The sequence below is a fragment of the Nothoprocta perdicaria genome, unplaced genomic scaffold, assembly GCF_003342845.1.
Source record: "Nothoprocta perdicaria isolate Ctin4 unplaced genomic scaffold, notPer1 scaffold_34, whole genome shotgun sequence".
Taxonomy (NCBI): domain Eukaryota; kingdom Metazoa; phylum Chordata; class Aves; order Tinamiformes; family Tinamidae; genus Nothoprocta; species Nothoprocta perdicaria.
Genome location: NW_020455577.1, coordinates 2,967,456 through 2,975,689, shown reverse-complemented (window position 1 = coordinate 2,975,689; position 8,234 = coordinate 2,967,456). Strand labels below are relative to the sequence as shown.

Genomic DNA, 8,234 nt, shown 5'->3' with positions numbered 1-8,234 from the left:
CCCAGGCGCGGGGATAGGGAGGAAGCGCGGCCGCCGCGCGGGTCCTGCGCAGCGCGCGGGGCTCGCACGCTCTCCGTGCTCGCACCCCACAGCCAGAGCTCCATCGCCCGCCCCGCAGCCCAAGGAAGTTACGCGGAACGTCGCAGTCAGCACTTCTCAGGGTTGTCTCTGTCCCAAACTCTCTTTAATCTCGACTACAAACTTAGCTGTGCAGGACATGTATGCTTGGCAAGCTTCAAGTGGAAAAGAAGGAACTGTTATGTGGGGTATTGACCAAGCAACCAAACTTACACAAAGTTCCCCTAGGCATCGTTTTTTTTTGCAAATAAAGGTATTAACTTGGCTATCTCCATCCACTGCAGTTTTCCAGGATGGGAAGTCACCAGCACATGAGGCCTCTGCATGTCTGCGTTAGAAGAGCAGCACAGAGCTCAGAGAACCTCAGCCTTCCTTTTGCCCACCTTCCTTTGCCCCAGCTGTAGCGCTTTTTTCTGCCACCCTCTTTTTATGTTGGCTAGATTGGGTTTCTTTGTTTGGCTTATTGTTTTCCTCTTTCTTCCATTCCATCTGTTCATACTTCAGTGTAGCTACTACCACTACTGTAGTGAGAAATTAGTGAGAAATTAATTTCAGAGAGCTCCACCCTCCTTCTCTGATRATTGAAATCTAGGAATACATGTGATGCATAAACACGGCGAAGATGCAAGGAGATCTAAGAACACCAAGTGGAGATAAATGGTGGTTTCTGAAAAGGAAAAATAATGTGTGGATTAGCACTGAACCAGAGACCAGTGCTCCTTGCTGGGGCTGACCTTCTGSTTAAAAGCACAGAGAGACTTTTAAGCTACAGTGTAAAAAAGCACCGCATTAGACCAAGCCACCGATGATACCGGGTGGCTTCACGCTACTCCTATACAGGTCTCTGCACAGCTAGGTTCCTGSTATGCTCATTAACAGAACAACCCAAGACTCAACAAATATACGTATTTCAACACTGTACAAACTGCTAGCAGAAGAGCTCACTGGGAACATGGAAACAGATGTCTTTGGTGTCACAGAGCAGGTATGTAGCAGCTCACTGTCTGGTTAACARTTCTTTAGGGCCTTCAAATCAATAAATGCCAGGAAATCAATCAAAAGGACCTTCTCCACTGTGAAACCCAGATGCCCAAATACTCAGGCTTCGAGTTTCCCTCTCTCCCAGTTCTTTATTAACAGCAAAAAAGCTGGCATATCTGCCTGTGGCGTGGTACAGGAATCAGAAGGAGCAGGAGCAAAGAGAGATCGTTTATATCATGAGCAAAGAGAGATCATTTATACCTASACTTGATATGAATATCACGATAGGGCTCCATGCAGAGATTAAGCTTTTAAACAACACAAATYATTAAATGAGCCTTTGAGAACTGGAGCCATGGACAAAGCAATGCACTTGGGGCTCTGGTAGGAAAGAACCATTTTATATTGATCATAATATATCAAATTCATCTTCCTTGTAAAGGTGAAAAGGCCAAAGAAATTTATCATCGCAATAGAGAACTTTGAGGACGATGTACAACCAAGAAGTGTGTTAAAAATAAATTAAAATGCAGAACCAATGGGGGAAAAGAGCTTTACTAGCACTTCAAAGTAGGTGTACATGATATAGAGAGGATGATATCATCTCTCAAAGTCGCCAGGMGGACTTAAAAACCAGCACAGACAATGAGAATAAAGGGAAATACTCAAAGCAAGAGGTGCTCGTTGTACACAAAGTTGTGCTGAGGAAAATGAAAATAGCAAAACCTCCAGCAAGCAAAGTATAAAAGAATAGCAAGGTAGCCAAAGGCTTCTTGGGGAAAATGTTGCTGGTGGGACACAACTTCCGTGTAAAACCTCTTCCAAACACACCAGAGCCGGAGGCCGAGCGCTGTCCCCACTGCAGGATCACGATTCAGAAGGAGAAAAATGCAACAAGGACGAGTCTAGAACGGTCACTTGCCTCGGCTGACACCCTGTGAGAGCCCTGCAGCCCATGCAAGAGTTTCTGGACAGTGAGCAAATCAGAATGACACATAAAATTCCAGGATTTCAAAAAAATCTTTTTACAAAGTCTCCATTAAAATCTTTCAGAAATTAAGCAGTCTTACAATTAAAGACCCTTTAGTTACCTAAAATTGATGAAAAGGGAGGAAAATTCCTGGTGGTGAATTCCTGTGGTTTCCACAAGAAGGTGTAAAACAAAAGTTAACAAGCAAAAACTTCTGTAAGAGGAAACACTTGGAAATCTTCAGCTTAGAAATAAGTGAAGTGCCCAAAGGCAGATAAGGTGGATCAACTTTCAATCAAAGACAAGCTTAGAGAGGAGAGTGATCATTATTATCATTATACTGATGGCTAGTGATAAGAGCAATTATAGTTAATCTCTTATACCTTATTATATACCATAATGAAAGAATTAGTTGGCATACAATGAAATCAGGCAGGAGTTTTAACCAAAGCGCTTGTTTGTATATGAAGAACATAAACCGTGCAGGTGGGCAGCAGCAGCTAAGGCAGCTCTTGGAGCTGCAGGACGCGCTCCTTCCCTCCTTCCTTCCTCCGGGAGCAGCACTTGGGCAGCGCCGCCTTCCTGGACGCCAGAGGGCCCCGAGCGCCCGGCCGCGCCGCTTGCGCCCGAGAGACCTGMAATGGGCAAGTTCATTCAGAGATCTCTTAGCCTGTGAACAAGTAACTCGCTGTGTCTATTTGTGTAGTTGTGTTTTAGAAGTTAGCCAAAAGGTTGATGGTTTTGATTGCTGTAACAGCCCAACACAAAGCACAGGTAGAGGAAATCCAAACTATTAGGATTAACAGGAACTTGCTTGGGCTAGGGGAYACTGGGAGCATCGCTAGGAATTGTGAGCACCGCAAAAGGCACAGCTTAGATGGCAATTAAGCCAGTTAGTAATTACTGCATAGGACTTTTACCACCTGTAGGGCTGCACTGAAGATGCAGCATACCTGGCATAAAAGCAGYGAACCCTCTCTTGCCCACTGGCTATCTCTGGACTTCTCCACTGGTCAGGGATCTCCRTGCAGAGTCACAGTTGCATCCACTTCAGCACTGCCTAGGAAAGAACAGAACTGGTCTCTAGAAACTATTCTGAAACCTCAGCCATCACTTTTGTTTTCCCCTCCGAYTAAATCCTTGGCAAGATCAGGCATTAGCACTGCTAAAAGCCTCACTGCGGGAACCCTGGCCAATCTAGGAAAGCAATTATTTATTTTTACATAGTAATCCAGGCAAATTTCAGAGCAAAGTTTGTAAAAGGCAACTGAAACTTCCTGGGAGAAACTGATAGAAAAAGTACAAACATTTCTTGGCAGTTTCACACRGAAGTAAATCATGAAGCCAAAGTCCTCATGGAAGTTTTGCTATTGTTTCCAGTGAAGCTTTACACCTGTAAAACTTGTAAGATCAGATTGCTAGTRGGCATCTTTGTTTTGTTGGTTTGTTTGAAGGCTGCTCTTTAACATGGAAGAGGACTTTATTTCATCAACTATATTCAAAACGTGAAAAGGCACTTATGTCACAAAGATGCCTAATATCTAAATAGTAAGATTGTGAAGGTGGATAGTCCAAGCTGCTCTTTGCATTGCTCACTGCATTATACAGCTGCTACAAGTGGACACCTATTTGCAAGGTGCAACTGAACTCCTTACCAGAAAGAGCTCAGCTGTAAGACGTGCATCCTTACAGAAGGCCAGCTGAGAATTCCCAGTGACCTGARGGCCTCTTCAGCATTATCAAGAGTACCTATGCAGGACAAAGTTCCTGCCACATGCAGACATGTTGTGCAAAGCCAACGTGCCTCCCTGCAGAGGTTACGAGCTCCAGTATCACCAGGTAAAAATCTGCTCAGGCAGGCAGTCCTCCTCAGCTAGTTTGACCAAATTTCCTCATCTCCTTTCTGCTAGAAATAGAAAGGATATAAAATAACATCCTTACTCATAGCATCCTTTCCCTTGCTCTTTGTTGCAGCTGGTTAGAGTGCACCCCTTCCAAACAGGCTGTGGCCCTCACCAAGGCTTTGYGCTCTGCCTGACAGCATGGAGTCCATGCCTGCCCTGCAATCTAAAGGAATAATGATTTATCTTGTTGGAAGCGTGCTGACAGTTAACAGAGCTGAAGGTACTAGCTGGGAATAACCGTGTTTATTGTGAAAATAACTATTGTCATTCAAAACACAACCTAAAGTTCCAATGTTTAATCTTTATTAGCCAGAACTCCCAGCAGAACCAGAAGAACAGACATGATTTTCAGTAGCAGTTTTGCTAGAGTAAGAATTACAGGACTTTTCTAAGAGAGTTTGGAGCCAGCTTTAAAAAATATATTACAAGAACAAAAGTGAAAAAATACTGTTGGCATTTTATAAAATGCAACTGCATTTTATAGTGGCTAGGAGTTTGTAATTACCCTTAGTAAAACTAACSCCTTCCCTGTGCTTGTTAAAATGCTTCATGTCTCAACAAGCATGGGAAAGGACTCGCCACCAACCCCTCAACTTGCACGAAGATGGAGAACCATCCACTTGAGTCGCAGTTCTCAGTGCCAGCCCCATGTCTGTGCCTGCCATGTGAATTCAAAGCCTCTAAGGGAATTAAAACTACCACATTAGCTCCTAATTAAATCCAAAAGGGATGTGAAATGTAAGCAAATATCTTTATAGTATTTCTTGGGAATACAATCTCATGAGAATAAGGAAGAGCTTTTCAAGTAGTGTTTTTCCCTATTCTGATAGACAGAGAGTGTAGGCAATGCTCTTTTGACCCCCTTTAATTTCTTTAAGGGGAGCATTTGACCCTCCCAACTTCCTGCTGAAAATATAGATGCTGTAGGTTTGCAATAATTCAACAAGATAAAGAAGTACAGCCATTACTATTACAGTCCTTTTTTCTTCAATTAGTATTTCTAATCACATTAGACATGTTTTCAGTATCCAGAGAGGATGCCTGATCCCTACAGCTATCGTGAACCATTARCTTTAATTAAAATTTACAAGTCTAATGTTGTTAGATCTGCTAAAAGCATTAACTGCCATGTTAATTACCAAAATGTTAATGTTGCGTTAAAATATGAATGTTCCCTTTTGACAGTTCATCTGTGGTTTAATTATTTATTTTTGGTAGAATATATCGTATAAAGAGAAAGGCATAAAAGCATAGATGCAGACTGAAGTGAGACATAGTGGGAAAAGTTTATCTAAATAGAAAATTTAGTACTGTAGCATACACACTGTCAGCACAAAAACATTTGTATTTTGTTGAGTATCTAAAATAAATACGCAGCTTTTGTCATGTTTGAGATGTTACATATAATTGCAGCACATTCTTTTAGTATTGCTTCATAGGGATATCTAATCTATGGGACATAGCTCTTGCATCTCCGTATTTGAGTGCTGTCATTGCTTTGGCCCTACAGTTAAAAGCCTCCCTTCAAGTAGGGTTCCTGGACTTGATGCAGAAAGCTCTTATTGAATTTCTGAAGACTCCACATATCATTCATTTAAAAATAGATTTGCAAAAGATGTCTAGAACTTGGTCCCAAAGCTTTCTCATTCCTTATCCAAAAAAATAAAGGACTGGCATGCATGAGTTTTTAAAATAATGTAATTCACAATAGATACAGCACATTTTTGCAGTAAATCATCTAAAGAACACAAATCTTGGCTAAAGCAAAGTTGTCACTTGCCATATTTCATGGCAAGAAACTTCTCTATCATGTTATTCTTAAAGGCATTATGTCATTGAAATGAATAAATGAAAAAGTTGTGACAAACCAATGCTAGATGTAATGCTTACACATTTCTCTCACACTGAATAATTATTTTAATGGTTGAAGTTAACAGTATGCCAAATAATTTCTTAATGTGACTGTAAATAGGTACTGTTAGACTTCATGCCATAATCTATTTTTTTAACTGACAGGRGCAAACCTTAATTTCGCCTGTAGATCTTCTATGTTACATGTCAGATGCATCTTCTTCACTACATGCTCTTGAATGTTGGAGGTAGGCAGCTGTTCAGTGGCAAGCGTATAATTTTTTTGGAGGGTAGAATAAAATCTGCTCTTAGAGTTCAGATGTTCACAAAGATAAATTTTATTATGCTAATAAACTCYCTAAGAACTGTACTACCCAACATTCAGAACGTAACATTTCATATTACTGTCTCAAGCTTAGATCCTAGCAGGTTTTTAAGAGAAGCCTCCATTAGCAGGTACCTCTTTCCCACAGATTTGTCAGCTCAGGAAATGAGGTCTACAGATTCCTTCCTATAATCTGAAGATGACAAGTCTGCATCAACCTCTTGCAATGCCCAGCCAGCTATCAGGACATGCCCATGCAGAGTGACACCACTTGCTTCACCACAACCAGCCCTCTTTGATACCCTCATTTTCTTYCAGCTGCAGGGCTGAAATAGCTCCACTCACAAAATAGGAGTCTCTATACAACATATTCAAAGCTCCTGTTAGAGATGCAGGCACTGCACCCTTCCCATTGCCTTCCCCTAACAGCTAAACTAGATTCAGCCTTCTCTCCAAGCCACCGCTCCATGAGAAGGCAGCAGTGAAAGCACCGTCTGACTGCAGTGGAGTTTGGAAGACTCATGTCCACAGACCCACACAGGCCCTTTCATAAAGGACCAGCTCACAAGCTGGACTGCGGCACAGCAGTGAAGGGCTCTGCAGCCTCACAGATCTTGGGGTCCTTTTCAGAACCGTCCCAGGAAACGGTACAGAGTTGAGAGGAATCTGTCCTCCAGAGAAGACTTTCAAAGCCTCTTCTTTAAAATATCCTTTCAGGAATTTTTCCCCCTATGAATTCACACAGGCTGAATTCTCTGAAGTCCAGAGTGATCCTAGCACAGCTGATTCACCACTGAAGAATTCCTTCTATGCATAAAATAGCCCTTGCCAGCCCCAACTCCAGAGCAGCCCTCCCGCCGCCTTCCGCACCCTCTGCTCCTGCCCTGCATCTCCTCTCCAAACTCTCAGGTTAGGAAACTACTTGGAGAAAATGCTGGAGCAAATAACCTAGTGGAGAGAAGGGTTTTTTTCCCCCCTTCCAGTGTCATAATAATCTTACAAAAACTTATATAACTACTGACAGCTAAAGTTCTTTCCTTCCAGCTTTAATTTTTCCTAAAGGAAACAGGACTGTGGCCAGGCTAATGGCACTGCTTTGAACAAGGCTCAGGCACAGCACAGAAAAACAAGGGTCGGCTGGGCAAGGACTCAGACCGGTGCCAGTATCTATTCACTCACGTGCAGAGGGACGAGTGATGTTGGTCTGGGCTGTGTAAGGCCCTGATCCCAACACTTGAAATACACTAGTTCAAACACAGTGTTTTTCCAGTTAAAGTAATAGTAGCTATTATTATTTTGAAGAACATAGCAAGTTGCTAAGGAAATGTTTTCTAGTAGTCTGCCAGAAGGCAACCTATCTCTTGGGCTTTGTTTGCTTGTATGGATTTCATTGCCTGCAGCAATACTTCTAAAATGAAGTTTACTACAAGTTTTGTCTCTCCTGGGGAGATAAATACTTTCAAAAGCTTGCTATTTATCTGGGAATACTCAAGCACTCTAGAAAACACAAGGAGCTAGATCAAATAAATGATTTGCAATTCATCTAACAGTAGCTTTTCTGTGTTATGGTGCTCTAAGTTATGTAACTTCCTGCAAAGTTGGGCATTGCTAGCCATTTTGGAACAAAAAAAGAAAAAGAAAAACCTATTTTGGAGCCTTCCAGTTCTTAAAACATGTGGAAACTCCCCAAGTCCTTCCTGAAGGAAAGCAGAAACACATTTCCATTTGCTTGCTTGACTCCTAGAAGGCAGCAGAGGATGAAGGAGCCCTCTGCAACCCCTGAGATAGAGGGACAAGCAAGAAGCCTTYTGCTTCTGCAGTTCATCAGGGGCTCTTCAGTTTGCAAAACCAAAGTTCTCCCCAGCAGAGCCTGCCCACAGAGGAGCTCCAGCAAAACCACTGCCTTTCCCCAGGCTCTCTAACAACAGCARTGGAAGATCTTGTTGAGGGAGATGGTATTGGAGAGACAGGGGTGCTTATTTATTCAACAGCTTCCAAGTTGCTGGTTTTGGAGCACACACTGAAAAGAACACAAATAATCTGTGTTTAACTGCAKTGCCTGCCCTAGAATTAACACAGCTTCTCCCTCTGCCTAATTCTTCATCTTTTTGCAGACTGTTAATGA

At 42.4% G+C, this 8,234-nt stretch overlaps 1 long non-coding RNA gene across 2 annotated transcripts in view; it reads right to left on the bottom strand.

Moving 5' to 3' along the window:
- Positions 1-2,982: 2,982 nt before the first annotated feature.
- The window catches only part of LOC112951127, a 31,449-nt gene continuing 26,197 nt past the window's right edge, over positions 2,983-8,234 (bottom strand). Inside the window, exon 4 of one of the 2 annotated variants that reach the window (XR_003250142.1) lies at positions 2,983-3,089. This is a non-coding gene — a long non-coding RNA (uncharacterized LOC112951127). Of the gene's footprint in view, positions 3,090-7,864; positions 8,130-8,234 lie in introns of those variants that run through there. The other variant, XR_003250143.1, reaches the window with a different exon arrangement.